The following is an 18,450-nucleotide window of genomic DNA, read 5'->3' on the forward strand; positions in this document are numbered from 1 at the left end:
AGCAAGAAGGCATGGCTGTAGTATTCACATGCCCTAGAAGGAGGGAAGGAGACCCTTCTTAGAGATCAGGTTATAAGACCTGATTTGGATACCTACTAGCTGTGAACTTGGAAATGCTATTTGATTTTCTTAAGCATTACTTCCCTCATTTGCATGGTAAAGATAATTATTTGTGAACTGCCCACTTCAAAAGTTTATTTTGAATTTCCAAATATAGATGATTTAGTCCAACAAAAGTGTTTAATATGCAACTTCTATGTGCAGGGTATATTATGGCTGGCACCAAAGACTCAAAGATGAATACAAGAAGAGCATGCTACATATGCTAAATGATGAACTATCTAGTTTGCATAAAATAATAGATCATTATTATTACAACCCAAAGGGCTGTCCCTTTCTCCCTGGAAATAGTGGCTGGAAAGACATCTGTTAGCTCCTCTGTCACCCATGCAGCTCAGAGCTCTAGGATTTATTGCTCTCACTAGTTACAACAGCACATAGTACATTACACAAGGATGATTATTTAAAACAGTGCTTCTGAAATGGTTTATTCATATGTATACATATATGAGTTTCAAGGGTGACTTACACCTTGTTCTTGACCCATAAGGAAAAGTATAACACAGAATATTATGAAGCAAGGGCTGAATTTCTCAAGCTCCTTTGTCCCCAACTTGCTTTAAGATCCTAGATTACTCATTTAGTTTTTCTGAGTTTGAATTTTCCATACTCAGAGAAGAAGAATCTTGCCCTGACCGCTAGAGATGTTTCTCGTGAAGTAAAGATGGCAATGGGTATGGACGTGTTTTTAAAAATTTGTCAGATGACAGAAAGGTAAAGGTTAGCAGCAGGCCTGACACCTAATTTTGGCCTTTACTTGGGACACCTGGGAAACAAAGAAATGAACCAGGAAAATTCCCTTGCAAACTCATGAGTAAGCAGACTTCCTGGAAACCACAAATGGTGTTTACCAGCAGAAAGATAAAGAAGAGTTCTCAACTATGAACTACTTTTAGCAGGATATATATCCAGCCTGTGTCAGTTGTTTATTGTAAATAAACCTGAAATCTGTGGATATATGAGACACAGCTCACTGGAAAATGTCACATGGCTATGTAATTGCTGTGTCTTGTTATTGCTCATCAAGTTTGAATCAAAAGTAAGCTTGGTCCTAGGTATGACCAGTGATTCATGTTGAATCTCATTTGCATTGTCTTTGTGTTATATCGGGTGCCATCCTAGGTAAGGTAGAAAAAAGGCATAGGTGGAAAAAAGGAGATGTTCCCTAGCTGAGTTGGCTCCTCTGTTCAAGTAATGTACAACATGCAGTTCTTAAAGCTCACATGGGAAATCTGAACCAGAACAATCGTGGTGCAGGAGAAAACCAACATTTGGAGGCAGTGTTGATCGTCTTGACCTCTCTGAGGGAACACCCCTTGGCAGTGTCTTGCTATTTCTGGTAAACCTTGAATCAGAAGTAAACTTGTTGCTCAGCGTCACCAATGCCTCGAGATGAGTCTCATCTGCATTATCTTTGTGCTTTCTCAGGTGTCCCTCACAGAGAAGCCATTGTTAGTACATCATTTTTGAACATCACTGAGAGAGTTTTTGTAAAACCCAGTGCAATCTTTTTTTTTTTTTTTTTTTGAGACGGAGTCTCCCTCTGTCGCCCAGGCTGGAGTGCAGTGGCGCGATCTCGGCTCACTGCAAGCTCCGCCTCCCGGGTTCATGCCATTCTCCTGCCTCAGCCTCCTGAGTAGCTGGGACTACAGGCGCCCGCCATGATGCCCGGCTAATTTTTTGTATTTTTAGTAGAGACGGGGTTTCACTGTGTTAGCCAGGATGATCTCGATCTCCTGACCTCGTGATCCACCCGCCTTGGCTGCCCAGAGTGCTGGGATTACAGATGTGAGCCACCCGCGTCCGGCCAATCCAATCTTTAAGGTAAAGATTTTGTGAATGTGTGAGATAAAAGCACATGATAGACTTATGCAAAATGTCCTCTTAGGGCACAGGCCTAGGAAGCTGGGGGCTTTGTTGACTCTGTTGCAATTAAAGAAGCAGAAGTTAGAAAGAAGAAGAAGTTAGAAACAAGTCAGAAACAGCTCTGGGGGAGGGGTGGGTGGGGGAATTGGTCACGTGGTCCACCCAGTGGGTGTGGTCACCAATGTCTGCAGGCTGTCTTTAACCCTGTAGCCATTTTCCACTTGGTCATTCTTTATTGTTGGATTCTCCCCTCCCAGCTAAACCCCCGGCCCCAAAACCAGTCTCCTCTGATGCCTATCAGAACAGTAGCATCCCACCTTATTCCTTCCCTTCCCCTGTCATTGATCTTGACATACCTGCAGCAGGAATGAGGAAAGCCTGGACTCTCCTCCCAAGTGCTCTGCTCCTCGGCTCCCTTTTTGCACAACCTGCTCATTGCCATTTGGAAAGCCAAGGGATAAAGGCAAAGTTAGACGCAATAGGTAGATATTTTCCTTAGTCTAGGTAAAAATGTTCTTTAGTGTAATTAACCCAAAAAGTCAAGAAAGAAAGATTTTGTCTTATTGAAACATGCAAAGTCTCACTTTCGCAAACCCCAGAGAGAAAAAGTATTGGAGAGAACAGTGGCGCTCTACCTTAGCTCTCTACCTTGACTGCAGAATTATCAATGGTGCTTTGAAAAAAAAAAAATTTACTATTCCTGGGCCCCATTCCAGACTAGTCAAATTAGAATTTCTGAGTGAGGCCCAGGCATGCGATTTTCACATTGTTTTCCAGGTGATTCTAATGGGTAGCCATAGCTGCAGACCACTGGGGCCGCAATTTTATGGTCATTTGCTATTGTCTTTATGAACAAAGTCAGGCAGTAAGTGCATTTCAGGGCATAAAATGGCTCAGGGCTAAATGTTTTCTATTGTAACGGAAACCCAGCTGGTAACCAGGGCGTTAAGTTAGCCCATGTATAAAATAATTTCTTTTGAAGTTTTTGGCACTAACAAGGCCTGAGATGGTATTTTCTGATGAGAATGGGGTTAATGACCTGAGTATTTCTATAAGCCAGAGAAATATCCTGATTGACTTCTCCCTTTACAAGTTTATCGACTTGAAGAGGATATTAATATTTTTTCTATTTAACAATATGACTTACAAGTGGAACATTATGAGAAAGTGCGAGATCCTTATTATTTCAGGGACATGACCTTGCATACCTCCTTCCCACTCATGGAGGAGCTGAAACCACTATTCTCAGGAGAAAAAGCACAGAATTTGTATGGTATTCCAGAAATTTTGATCTCTGCAGCCAACTAGATCACATTAAGGACCCAAGGGGGAGACATATTTGTAGCCAATGTCTGCACATACACAATTTCTCTCTACGTAATTTTGCTCTTAAGGATGATAGCATGAAGTCCCCTTTAATTAAATGTATAAGGAACAGTAATCCACTTTGAAAGGCACCACTAATCCACTTACTGGTCACCAAGTTATGCAGATACTAATGAGGCTTTCAAGAAGAAAGCAGACATAAGAAGAAGACAATTTAAAGGAAATATGCTTGGAACAGGCACTCTATTTTATATATTCCTCACGGCCAATGGCTACCAAGCAACACCAAAGTTAGTTCATTATACCCTGCCTCACTTATGGCTGTGTCTTCTTTAGGGGGTTATTTACATAATATAAGCAGAATCTGGTAAGTAAAGTAAGAAATTGTGGATCTGTTTACAAGTTGGTTCCCATGCTCAATTGTACATTAGTTTGGTCTCCTGTTAATAAAATTTTGTGTTTATTAACAAATGTTAACAAACTCCAAGTTATTTCTGTACATACTCTTACAGCTTTGCATTTCAGTCCTGCAGGAAACTTTAACAATAAATTATATGCTATTGCATTTATTGTTGTTATTGTAAATAGTTTTATGATACTGTTTTTTATTTGTGGTTCCTTAAATAGACATTGGAACTGCTACAGCAAATTAGTCAGAATATAACCATTGTTCAGAAAATGCTTGAATATTTTCAGCAGAAGCAAAGGAAAGTACGTCTTCAATTTGACTGGAAAAATAGCTGAGCTGTCTGCGAAATATTCCATGGGGAAGATCATTAAATATCTCAGCTCCATCCCTGCCCAACTACAGAATCTCCTCTGAGAATCTTGCAATGCTCCATTAAAAACAAAAAACAAACAAACAAAAAACTCCTCGTGATTCTGACAGACTCAATCGTCATATCTGACAATTAGCCACGTGCTCATTTAGGGCTGAAGTGGGGAGAGTAAACTTGCATTGACTGTATGACTACTACATTCACTCTCTTATTTATTACTTGTAATGATTTTATAAGATAGGAATTACTCTATTCGTTTTATACTTCAGAAAACTGTCCCCGAGTCACACAACTAAGACAACTATCAAACTGGAGATTTGAACTGTGGAGTTGCCTTGAAGCTGATTCTAAGCAATAGTGACATGAATACACACATACATATATATCATACGTATACTGAAGGCACTGGAGAACAGGCAGAAACTGCAGTCCACTCTGCTCCTGCTCCTAGCCATGGTCAATCCCCTTGTATAATGCAACACATCCCCATTGATGGAGAACCCACACTGTATCTCTTTCAAGCTGTTTCAGTCAAGGTGCCAAAGGATAGCAGAAAATGTCAGTGCTTTTTGCAATGCAAGAAAAGGGTTTGGTTATAAGATTTTTTTTTTTTTTTTTTTTGAGATAACGTCTCACTCTTGTCACCAGGCTGGAGTGTAGTGGCGCAATGTTGGCTCACTGCAACCTCCACCTCCTGGGTTCAAGCAATTCTCCTGCCTCAGCCTCCCGAGTAGCTGGGACTACAGGCATGCGCCACCATACCCAACTAACTTTTGTATTTTTAGTAGAGACAAGGTTTCACCATGTCGGCCAGGCTGGTCTCAATCTCTTGACTTCGTGATTCACCCGCCTCAGCCTCCCAAAGTGCTGGGATTACAGGCGTGGGCCACTGCACCCGGCCAGTTATAAGATTTACGCTTTCACAGAATTTTCATAGAGTTTATATGCCAGGGTGGGGAATTCACCTGCCATCATGGCTCTGGTGGCAAGTTCATCCATGGGAAGAAATTTCCTGATGAGAACTTCATGCTGAATCATATGAGTTTTGGGATCTTATCCGTGACAAATGATGGGCCCAACACAAATGGTTCCTGGTTTTTAGTCCATACTATTCATACTGATTGGCTGGATGGCAAGCCTATGTTCATTGGTATGAATAATGTGGAATCTATGGAATGTTTTTGCTCTAGGATTGGCAAGACAGCAGGAAGATTACCACTGCTGCGCCAGTAACTCTCATAATTTGATTTTATGTTATCTTTATCACCAAACAATGTCTTCTTCAACTAAGGAGAGCACCCCCACTCCCAGTCTGTTCTCATATCCCATAATCTTTGAGGTCTCATTTGCTATAATTCTTCAGGCTTCATAGCTGCCTTACCTCCTTCCAAGTCTAGCCAGACTTCACATTTAATTTTATGATTATTAAATAAAAGCTAAACAAGAGGCCGGGCATGGCAGCTCACACCTGTAATCCCAGCACTTTGGGAGGCTGAGGCGGGAGGATCACGAGGTCAGGAGATTGAGACCATCCTGGCTAACATGATGAAACCCCGTCTCTACTAAAAATACAAAAAAATTAGCCATGCGTAGCAGCGTGTGCCTGCAGTCCCAGCTGCTAGGGAGGCTCAAGCAGGAGAATGGCGTGAACCCAGGAGGCGGAGTTGGCAGTGAGCCGAGATGGCACCACTGCACTCCAGCCTGGGCGACAGAGCGAGACTCCGTCTCAAAAAAAAAAAAAAAAAAAGCTAAACAAGAAACAATATGTTTAGGGGGATGAGTTACCCTTCTCAACCCCCAGGAGCATCAGGAGCCACCAGGATCCCACCAGGATCATCACAACCGGGTGACCACAGGGTATGAGAAGGATGACTCATCCCCTCTAACACAATCAAAAGAGCAGCAGCACAGACCAAACCGGCAGCGTGGCCAAAAGCTTCCTGATCATTGTTATGGCAGGCTAACTTCCACTTGCAACTCGAGGAGATTAAAGTTCTGCTACCAGTGGCTGTGCCTTTAGGGTCTCAGTTCCCCTAACTTGCTTTCTCTCTTTCCAGAATGTCTTTTCCAGGAAATACACCCAGCCAGTGGAGGGTCAACTTCCAACATGTGACAGCATGTATGATCTCAGGGGCCACACTCTCTGTAGATGAGTAGAGCACAGAACCATGGTCTGGCTACTTAAGTACCTTGACACACTTGAGGTATCCATAAGATTTTTCATAGGCAGCTCACTTTATGTGTTATGAAAATCCAAATGGAAACATAAAAACTACCTTAAAATATTTGAAAAAATAGTGGCAGAAGGGACAGGCTTTTTCTGCTTCACCTTAGGGGACACAGATAAGAACGAATGGTAGAAAAATTTTGGTGAGGCAAATTTCAGCTACATTTAAAGAAAAACCTGCTAACTCTCAGAGCTCGAGTTGCTGTGAGCTACCCAATCTCTGGACCTGCAGTAAAGTGAACATCAAGCAGATTGTCAAGAGAAGGTCCTACAGTGGAACGATGTTTGGAGAAGAAAACTTCTAAGATGCCGTAATTGACTAATTTACCTCCTGCTCCTCTACAACTTATAGGAGCATCACAACCAGGTGAGCCACAAGTGTCTTAATTAAAAACATGGCTGATTTCTCACTGGCTATTTTTCAGCCACAGTCCTCAATGTCAAAGCAAAATTAAAATATCCTCAGTCAAGCCTATTCAGGCTTCATCATAGAGGCGTCATTTCTTCTCATGGATTTGCTTTATTATTTTTTGTTTTTCCTTGTGTTTCTCTGTGATTCTTGGAGACAAGTTTTTTATTCTAACAGAATAGGTCTTATGAGAAAAGCATGCATGGTGACTTTTTCCATTTTTGATTGTTAAGCAAGCTCAGAAGGGAAATTAATTATGCCAGAGTTTATGGTCAAGATATTTTGTGCTGCAATTAATTTCCCATCTCTTTTATTTCCTCTGTGGAATATTAAGAGCACATGGTTATTGGAGAACTCTATTTGGGGTGAATCAGGCTCTCTTAGGCCTCTTTAATATTTCCCAACCCTTGTACTTAACTTCAAATGTCATGCTTAAGTATATGTTTAGGCTTTACCCTGAGGCCTTGCTTGAAGGATAAGCTCACAGAGAAAGTAACAGGCAGCTGCTTGTCTGTTAAGATTGTCCATGTTGACAGAAGGGCATGGGGGTTGCTGAGCAGTGATTTGATTTTACTCCCATTGGATGTAAGTGGCAATTAGCCCCTTACAAAAAGAATAAAGAAGTAATTAATGATTGTAAACGTAAAATGCTTCTCATGCGAACCTTCCCTTTATTGTTGTGATTTTAAAATTTAGCCTTTGCAGAGTTCTTATTTCAAAGACTGCTATACTGCTAACTACCTGTGTGATCTTAGGCAAGTCACATAAACTGCTTGAGTTTTGTCGATAAAGTCAGATGTGAATATATGTTTTTGTTCCCCAAATATCTTACTTCTAAACATCACATAATTCAAATTCTCAACATGTGTCTAGGGTCACAATATTTTATTTTTCTCTTTGCTTTTGTCTTCATGTGGAATATTTAGATGACGAGCTTAGGATTTAAAATTGAAGACGTCTTTAATTTCTGTTCTGTTAAATTTTACACTTGTCCGTAATGTAATACTTCATTTTCTATTTCCAATTGTCTGTTGAATTTAGACCAATTGTGTGACTTGTGGGCTAATACAATGTGAGCAAGATGACATTTGTAGCTTCCGGAATTAAGAGTGAATGATGATTCCTCATTTTCCCTCTCCCTCCTGCTACTGTGACTAGCCTGGGTCTCTGCATAAACGATATTGAGTAAACTCCTTCATCTGCCACCAATGAACATGAATCTTAAATTTGTTATTCAAACCATTGAGATCTGGGGACTGTTTGTCACTGCAGCATAACCTAGCCTATTCTGACTTGTATAAGTTTCTTCATCCATTTCAGGTAGATTATTGACACATAGCATTTCAGAGAACTTACAACTTGTCACTTACTTCAGAACTGACAGATAAACCATGGCTCCGACACTCTTATCACATGGAGAACCCCAAAATTGGAGCTCAGCTCAGGAGGCCACGTGGGTTTTTGGCTTCAGGCAGGAAGGAATTCAAGAGTGAGCCAACAAAGTAAAGTGAAAGCAATTTTTTTTAAGAAAGTAAAGGAATAGGCTGGGCGTGGTGACTCATGCCTCTAATCCCAGCACTTTGGGAGGCTGAGGCAGGCAGATCACAAGGTCAGGAGTTCAAGACCAGCCTGGCCAGTATGGTGAAACCTCGTCTCTAGTAAAAATACAAAAATTAGCCCAGCGTGGTGGCGTGCACCTGTAGTCTCAGCTACTTGGGAGGCTGAGGCAGCAGAATCACTTGAACCTGGGAGGCAAAAGTTGCAGTGAGCCGAGATCACGCCACTGCACTCTAGCCCGGGCGACAGAGTAAGACTCCATCTCAAAAAAAAAAAGAAATTAAAGGAATAAAAAGGTGACTACTCTATAGGCAAAGCAGCCCTGAGGGCTGCTGGTTGGCTATTTTTATGGTTATTTCTTGATCATATGCTAAACAAGGGGTAGATTATTCATGAGTTTTCTGGGAAAGGGATGGAGAATTCCTGGAAGGGAGGATTCCTCCCTTTTTTAGACCACATAGGATAACTTCTGGAAGTTGCTATAGCATTTGTACACTGTCATGGCACTGGTGGGAAATTCCGTTAGTATGCTAATGTATTATAATTAGCATATGAGCAGTGAGGACCACCAGAGGTCACTTTCATTGCCATCTTGGTTTTGGTGGGTTTTGGCCAGCTTCTTTACTGCAACCTGGTTTATCAGTGGGGTCTTTGTGACCTTTATCTTGTGAAACAAGTCCTGCCAAATTGCTAACTCACTTTCATACCACCTACCTAGGAAATTTAGCAAGTATAGTCGTTTAGTTTATTCATCACTCAGCAAAAACTTGCAAGTGATCCAAATTAAACAAACTGTTGGCTCTACCTCATCTAATTTCTCATCTTCCTGTAAAATATCTAGTAAACAACAAATTTTGGTCAGTAGTGAATTATAAAGGACCACCTACATTCTTAAAGTAGAAGACATTATTTGTACACACATTTGTTACAAAGAAACCACTGTGCAGGTTGCAGATATTTTTGTTGTTTCTGATGTTTCTGTTGTTACCTTTGACTTTTGAATGGAATAACATTTGCTATAATGAATTGAATCATTTTGAGGGTAAGAGATCTGGCCCTAATCCAAATTTACCAAATGACATAAATTCTTTAAATTTGCTATTTAAGATAATTCCCTTGAAAACAAAACTCGGAAAAGCACACAATAGAAGAAAGTGGAGAGTCTTTCAAGTGTGCTAATGGTTGCTTTATTGTTCATATTCTACTTAGATCCTTTCCTCTTCTTGCTCTACATGCCCTCCCTGTGTGGTCTCCCCCTCCCTCAAGTTTCTAATAAAGAGACTCAGCAAAGAGAGAATAAAGGATTTTTCTGGGATGGTCTTGGAAGTGTACAAAAAAAGAGGATGTGTGGGGAACTGAGCAGCAGAGCCAGTTATGGAGTGTTTGCCTTGCATGTTCTAAGCCCTCCCAGTGGATTCAGGAGGGCAAGTGTTGGAAGAGGGAAGACTTGAGGAGCAGAGGGAGAGAGCCAAGTTTTGGGGTACAAAAGCAGATCTGAAGGCCAAAGGGGAAATCAAGTCAGGGAACCAGAAGTGCCATCAGGAAAGGCAGTCAACAACAAGAATCAGCAACAAGGATTCTGTAGAATTTTGCAAAACAGATGGCTTATTTTCTGCCAGCTTGGTTCTTCCACTGCAAGTTCTGCTGTGAATTTGCTTCAGAAATGTCTCAGAGGCAGAGCACACTCCCTCTGGGATTCAGCTGCCATTTTATGACTTTAAGGCTAACCTCTAGCCTACAATCTAGGCCAGAATTTCTAATGACTCTTCCTCCTTCCCCCTAATCCAGAGCTCTTCTTTCATTACACTGCCTCAGTGAATGGCCTCTGTCCGTTAGTCCTGTATTCCAAGCCAGACCCTTGGAGTCAGCCAGAGTTACTTTTTTCCCCTCACTCCCCACATCTACTCAATCATAAATCCTGATATTCTTACTTGAGAAAGATCTGTCCAGTCCGGATTTCCTCTCAGTCCCCACCCTCTCTGGTGGGTTTTCCTGCCATGAGACTTTTCCTGCTCCATTTTTTTTTCTGACATGGAATAGAGTTGACCTCCAGTAGAGGAAATGGGTGTGTCAGGATCTCACACATGACAGAATGAGGGAAATGGGGACTGTATTTTTCTGAAGAACCAATGATCCCTGAGAAGTTAATACAGAGGGTTTGGGGATTAATAGGATGGAAGAAATCTGCCCATGTAGATGTCCCGTCTGCCAGGCTTCTTGTCTCTCTCCAAGTGCCAGACGCCATCTCACCTCCACATCTGGGAGCCATCACAAATATACTACATCCTAAACAATCCTAGTCCAATAGAATGAGACCCAGAAAGACACTGAGAAGTTCCTCTCCAAGATCTTGTTGCTGTCTGAAAATCTTCTGCATCTTGGAATGGTTGATACCAGAAATGACCACTCATTTCAAGAAAGACTCCTGGCTGCATCCCACAGGGGTATGGTCTTATGGTGTCTACTAGATAGATACCCTTGAAAAAGTACAATGCACCTAATATCTACCAAAATGACACCCAGAGAAGCCTGCGGTAGGAAGTTGGATAAAGGGGCAGGCCTGGAGCTAAGGGCATGGCCTTATGGAGAGGGGGCAATGGGTATTTTCACGCAGGCATGATACTCCCATAAAGGGTGAAGTTGAATGCTCAGATCAACCTGAAACAATGGCTGCATTTGAGCAGAGAAGGATGAATTTTGGTATATTGTCTCAATGCCATGAACTTCATCTAATGTAATCTTCACCACAGCCTGTCAACACATTGGGAAGCAGAGGTATAAAGACATTAGATCAATGGTTTTCAGACACTCTTAAAGCTTACCGAAGATCCCAAGGAGCTTTTGCTTATGCAGGTGATTTCTATAAATATTTATCTTGTAAAAATTAAAACAGAATTTTGAAAGACAAGAATACACAAGCACACACTCCATGGCCATCAGAATTATGATAACATTATGCGTCTTACAGCCTCTGGAAAACTCCACTGTATGCTCGTGAGAGAACAAGCATGAAAAAGACAAATAACATTGTAGCATTGTTTAAGAAATAGTTTTTACTTAGTGTGGCCCCAAGAGGATCTGGGGGACCCTTCAGGAACCCTGCGCCATACTTTGAGGCCTATCTGACACAAGATCAAATGTTCCTTTTACTCCTGTTGAAAACTTGATGCTACATAGGAAATAATCCAGGAAAGTACCCTTACATAAATGCTTAGGAAAAAGCAAACAGTAGAAATCCACACAGTAGGCAGGACTCATCTCTATTGGAATACAGATTTCTTCTGATTACTTTGGCATTTGGTTTAGGGGATTAACAAACTCACTTGCTTGGGCTTTCAATGTGGTCTCTTCCCTGGGACTGGAGCCCACTGTGCCCTCACACACAGCCAAGGCCGAGGCTCTCAACACATGTTTAATTGTGGGGCATGAGGGCTGGCCACCGTGCAAAGGCACAGGGGGCCAGGTGAGACAGACCTGCTGCTGACATTACTCCACTGCTTTTCTTGCCAGGAAAAAAGGTGGACTCATGGCTCAACTGACGTCCTGAAATCAGAAATTGCCATCGGTCCCCGGCACTGACTGAAGTATCTCAAATGAAAAGCATTTAAATTAAATTTGACTGCATTTTCTAAGAGCTTTCTGAATTCACAGTGAAAAGCAACATCCATCAACCTTGTGCCTCTGCCCCAGGCAGACTAAGTCTAATTCACTTTTCTGTTATGGAACTCCAGTCCCTTGGGTGCATGGAGGGAGGAGCTCATTTCTTAAGGCAATCATGGTGTCCTTGCAGGCAAATGTCAGTCCCCAAGCTGTGGCCCAGGTCAGCTGGTCTTTAAGGACGTTGCAGCCTTCACCTCAGGAAAGCACGGCTCCATTTCAGGTCTGCTGGTGACATACGCCTACAGATTTATTTTCTTTACAATGATTCAGTCCACACTGTTCAAAGAAGATATTTACCAACCTCATCCCATTGGTTCAGCTCTTCAATCCATGAAAGCCCCTTTCAGAAGTTGTCATGTACATTTGTAAGTGCCTGGAAATCAATGCTATTTAGCCACTGGTTGTGACCTTTCAGACACAGAGATGATTTCAAAATGGCATGAGAAAGATAACATTCAGCGATTCCGATACAACACTCAGAATTTCCAATACCACTTCAATTACCCTCTCTGGCAGAAAAAAAAAAAAAAAAAAAAGGAGAAAAAACCCAAGCTTAATTTGCTTCCAAGTCAGCTCTTAAAGCTAAAGTAAGTAGAGAGGCTGAGCTGACTCACAAGAAGAGAACTGAATGCCCAGTTCTTACCCCTTTGTCAAAGGTCACAACCAGGTGACTCCAGGTTTCCTAGAAGACAAGACCACTTGCAGGTTAGTGGAAGAGAACCAAGACATTGAGGTGAATGTCCTGGCTCCTATCTTGATTTGGCCTTCTGATTCCGTATGAAAATATCCTCTCTATATCGCAACTTCACCATCTATGGAATGGGATAGTAACACTACAGTACTTGTTAGATTTACCTCAGAGACTCAAGATGCAGTTTTGAAACCTCTAAAGTTCTTTTCACTTTTTATCACTTTTTCAAAAGCAACATAGATCTATTTTTAAAAACTTAGATCACAGAGATTAGCTAAAATAAGAAAGTAGAAATAACTTGAAATCTCATCACCAGTTTTTCTTCTAGGCACACATGCTTTCTTATTTTATTCAGTTATTTATTTAGTTCTAAAATAGGATTATTTTGAACACACTATCTGTTAATTTACTTTGTTACTTAACACTGTATTGAGTATAGCTTTTGAAGTCATTACTTTTTTTTTTTTTTTTTTGAGATGGAGTCTCACTCTGTTGCCCAGGCTAGAGTGCAATGGTGCCAGCTTGACTCACTGCAACCTCTGCCTCCCAGGTTCAAGTGATTCTCCTGCCTCAGCCTCCTGAGTAGCTGGGATTACAGGTGCACACCACCACACCCGGCTAATTTTTGTAGTTTTAGTAGAGATGGGGTTTCACCATGTTGGTTGAACTCCTAACCTCGTGATCTGCCCCCCTCGGCCTTCCAAAGTGCTGGGATTACAGGCATGAGCCACTGCGCCAGGCCTACATGTTTTTTTTAATAACATAATTTCTAATGATTGAATGGTATTCCATTGAAAATGGATTCCAATTATTCCAATTAGGCTAAAAATAATTCCAATTATTTTTGGCATAATTTAGCCCTCTAATTATCAAGTATTGGATATTTATGTGGTTTTATCTCTTTTCTTTCTCCCTTTCTCTCTTCTTCTCTTTCTTCTTTTTCTTTCTCACTGTCTCTCCCGCTCTCTCTCTCCTCCCTCCTTTCTGTCTCTTTGTTTCTCTTTCTTTCTTGACATTTGTAAATGACACAGCTGGAAACTCCCCATCCACCATTGTAGGAACATCAAGATCAGATGCCCTCGAAACAGGCAGCAGCCACGTAACTTAGGCTTGGCTGGCCATACCCTTTCACAGGATTTTAAATCTAGACTGAAAGGCTGTGGATAGAAGTGAAAGGGTTAGAATGCCTTCATTTCAGAAAAGGTGCTGTCCAGCAGTTTGTGCTGCCAAGACAATTTGGATCTGCTTTCCATCCAATTCAACCTCAGTTCCTCAGCATCCTCTCCGGCTTTCCAGTGATCCCGTGTGATCCTGCAAATCCCTCTGGTGAATTTCCATCTGGCTTAAGGTAGCCATTTCCCATTTCTGTTGTTTATTATCAAAAAGTCTCTAGCAAATGCAAACAGGAAGCATCTGTACATTGTACAGTACTAATCTGACTTTTTAACATTTTAAATTAATCAAAGGAATGACTTACAGACATTAAAATTAAGGGTAAGTCTATAATTTTGGTTATGCTGGGATTTAGTTTATTTTTCTCCTTTATGAATGCCTATTTGCCTCTGGAAGTAGTAAACGTTTGTGCTTTTTTAGCTTGCCAAGTAAATTGATATTTGCTAACAAAATCTATTAGTGTCATGGCTGGAAACTGTTGGGAATAAGTTTCAGCCGAGACCCAGTTTTTATAGGCTATTTATGAACCCCAGAAAAGAAAGATTTACTACCATTTTTATGGAAATGCTCGCAGGACCATAACTATGGTAACACAGATGGCATAGTTGGAAAATGCATATGTATGTATGCAGAAAAAGAAGAATGGTTAGGTAAATGGATGTTAGACTCACCTGTGAGTGAGAGGAACCTTGCTGTGGCATGGTTTTTGTTCAAGCGTATGGCCTAGCAGAGCAAGCGACTGGATGACTTTTCTTTTCAGTGTTTTGTCTGATTTTCTTTGGGAATCCATAGTCAGGCTGGGTGCGGTGGCTCATGCCTGTAATCACAGCACTTTGAGAGGCCAAGGTGGGTGGATCACTTGAGGTCAGGAGTTCGAGACCAGCCTGGCCAACATGGTGAAACCCTGTCTGTACTAAAATAAATAAATTTTAAAAAATTAGCCAGGCGTGGTGGCAAATGCCTACAATCCCATCTACTTGGGAGGCTGAGGCAGGACAACAGCTTCAACCCGGGAGGGGAAGGCTGCAGTAAGCCAAGATCATGCCACTGCACTCCAGCCCGGGTGACAGAATGAGACTCTGTTTAAAAAAAAAAAAATCCATAGTTGAATTCCTCATGGTCAGTCTGCATAGTGATACTATTATTATTCTCTCAGAGCAAGGGTTCACTGGGAGGCAAACCCTCTTGAGAATTGGCCTTTGGGGATCCACCAGGGATCAGCCAGGGGCTTCGAACTTGGAACCAAGTGCAGAACTGTGACACTCAGGACAGCTTAGGGCCCTCATCCATGTCTTCCTCTGTCTTCCTTCCACTTCCTCTGATAGTACCTAGTGCTGCAGAATAGAGCCCAGCCACTACAACACTTGCTTAAGAATCAGACTGGTTTGAGATTTAGAATCTGATAGAGCTAGTTTTGAATCCAGTTCAGCTGCACTGACCTGACTTACAATAATTTATCCAGCCAATTCCCTAGTATTAGACACTCTTTCTAAATACTCAGGTTCTTCACTCTTTCAAATTGTCATAAGGATTTATGAGATAGTGAATGCCTGGTATATAATAATAATGGTATGTGATAACATATGTAATAATAGTATATAATAATAATGGTGGCCATTATCATTTCGTAATAATTATGTTTGCCAGTAAGATATTTTGGGGTTTAAAGAACCCCGTAAGCCTCACGTAATGGGTTTATTGAAAGAATATTTACAGAAATTAGAAAAATAATACTCCTAGCCACTTGAGTAGTAATGAATATGGGGAAATTCAACAAGTGGGACTAGGAGACCCACAGAATATGTGGGCCTCAGGACATACATACGGCTGGATCATCAATCAGCCCCCAAGAAAGTTTTGGGGAGGTGAGTGGCTGGAGCCCATAGCTTCCTACTCTAAGGCTTCCCTACTCACTTCATTCTCCTCTCTGTGCTTCTCATTTTTTTGAATAGGAACGAAAATTTTATTTTAAATGTTATTCATTCTTTCACATATAGAGCAGTTTTATTTTTATTTTTATTTATTTATTTTTTGAGACAAAGTCTTGCCTGTCACCGAGGCTGAAGTGGAGTGGTGTGATTTCAGCTCACTGCAGCCTTCCTCTCCTCGGTTGAAGCAATTCTCCTGCCTCAGCCTCCTGAGTAGGTGGGACTACAAGTGCGCACCACCACGCCTGGCTAATTTTTGTATTTTTAATAGAGACGGGGTTTCCCCATGAGTTCAGGAGACTTAAACTCCTGATCTGAAGTGATCCACCCTCCTCGGCCTCCCAAAGTGCTGGGATTACAGGCATGAGCCGCTGTGCCCCACCAGAGTAGCTTTATTTTTGATGGCTTCATAGCATCTCATAATATGGGTATACTGTAACATATTTAATCAATCTTCACCTACTAACGGACTATTAGATAATTTGGCTACTACAAAAAATATTACATGAAAATGTTCTCTTTTTTTTGGCAATTTATCTTTTCTGAGACAGGGTCTTACTCTGTCACTCAGGATGGAGTGCAGTGGCACGATGTCAGTTCACTGCAGCCTCTACCTCCCTAGGCTCAGGTAACTCGCCTAACTCAGCCTTCCGAGTAGCTGGGATTACAGGCACACACCACTATGCCCAGCTAATTTTTGTATTTTTGTAGAGATGGGGGTTTCACCATGTTGCCCAGGCTGGCCTTGAACTCGTGGGCTCAAGTGATCCACCAGCCTTTGCCTCCCAAAGTTCTGGGATTACAGGCTTGAGCCACCATGCCTGGCTGAAGTGTTCTTGATTATCCTTGAACACATGCTTTAAAAAGTGTATTTAGTTGATAAATAAAAATTGTGTATATTCGAAGTATACAATGTGATGATTTGATACATGCATACATTGTGTACTGATTACCACAGTCTAGGTAATTAACACATCCATGGCCACCCATAGTTACCATTTGACTGTGCATGTAGTGAGGACACTTTAGATCTGCTCTTACCAAATTTCAAGTAAACAATACTCGACTACATTGTGGTTAACTATGGTTACAATATTGTACATTAGATTCCCAGAATTTGCTCATTTATAACTGAAAGTTTGTACCCTATATATATTGGGGAAACCTGCCCTTATAGTCACGTAGTTTCTTTTCTATTTTCCCTAAGCATCAGCCGGTTTGAGAAATAAAGGGACAGAGTACAAAAGAGAGAAATTTTAAAGCTGGGCATCCGGGGGAGACATCACTTGTCGGTAGGTTCCGTGATGCTCCACAAGCCGCAAAAGCAGCAAGTTTTTATTAGGGACTTTGAAAAGAGGAGGGAGTATACGAATAGGGTGTGGGTCACAGACATCAAGTACTTCACAAGGTAATAGAATATCACAAGGCAAATGGAGGCAGGGCAAGATCACAGGACCACAGAATGGGGCAAAATTAAAATTGCTAATGAAGTTTCCGGGCACCATTGTTATTGATAACATCTTATCAGGAGACAGGGTTTTGAGAGCAACAGGTCTGACCAAAATTTATTAGGCAGGAATTTCCTCTTTCTAATAAGCCTGGGAGCACTATGGGAGACTGGAGTCTATTTCACCCCTACAGCCTCGACCATAGAAGATGGCCACGCCCGGGGCGGGGGCCAGTTCAGAGACCCACCCCCAGGCATGTATTCTCTTTCCCAGGGATGTTCCTTGCTGAGAAAAAGAATTCAGTGATATTTCTCCCATTTGCTTTTGAAAGAAGAGAAATATGGCTCTGTTCTGCCCGGCTCATGGGTGGTCAGAGTTTAAGGTTATCTCTCTCGTTTCCTAAACATTGCTGTTATCCTGTTCTTTTTTCAAGGTGCCCAGATTTCATATTGTTTAAACACACATGCTCTACAATTTGTGCAGTTAACGCAATTATCACAGGATCCTGAGGTGACATACATCCTCCTTGGCTTACAAGATGACAGGATTAAGAGATTAAAGTAAAGACAGGCATAGGAAATCACAAGGGTATTGATTGGGGAAGTGATAAGTGTCCATGAAATCGTCACAATGTATGTTTAGAGATTGCAGTAAAGACAGGCATAAGAAATTATAAAAGTATTAATTTGGGGAACTAATAAATGTCCATGAAATCTTCACAATCCACTTTCTTCTGCCATGGCTTTAGTTGGTCCCTCTGTTTGGGGTCCCTGACTTCCTGCAATATATATGCTTATTAAAAAGAAAAGGATGTTTCTTGTTCTTCCCCTTCTAATGGCTGGCTCCCTCACCCTCTCCTCTGCATTCTCTCTCTGTTCTCATAGCTTTTTTTCCTGCTGCATATTTTCTTCTTTCAAATGCTTCAGCTTCTTCCTGACTTCAGCTCATGCAATGCCTCTTGGCTGTTCTTGGGACAACTTTTGAGTTCCTGCTGATTTTCCTGCCATTAGCAGTGCAGAGTTCATGTATATCAGAGTCTAGCTTGCCCCTTTTTGAAGAGAAATGTTCTTTCCAGACTCTACAACAAGCCTGTCTACTGTGGGTGAAATGCCTTTCCTGGTCAAAGTGGACACAGTGAGATAGCATCGTATCCATGTTTAATGTAATTGGGCTCAACTGCATGAGCTGTGTGGAAAGAGAAATAGAGGAGCACACAGGGAGACAGAGGGAGGGGAAAGAGGAGCAGCAGAGTTCAAACGAGGTGTT

Source organism: Symphalangus syndactylus, chromosome 24 (assembly GCF_028878055.3).
Source record: "Symphalangus syndactylus isolate Jambi chromosome 24, NHGRI_mSymSyn1-v2.1_pri, whole genome shotgun sequence".
Classification (NCBI taxonomy): Eukaryota; Metazoa; Chordata; class Mammalia; order Primates; family Hylobatidae; genus Symphalangus; species Symphalangus syndactylus.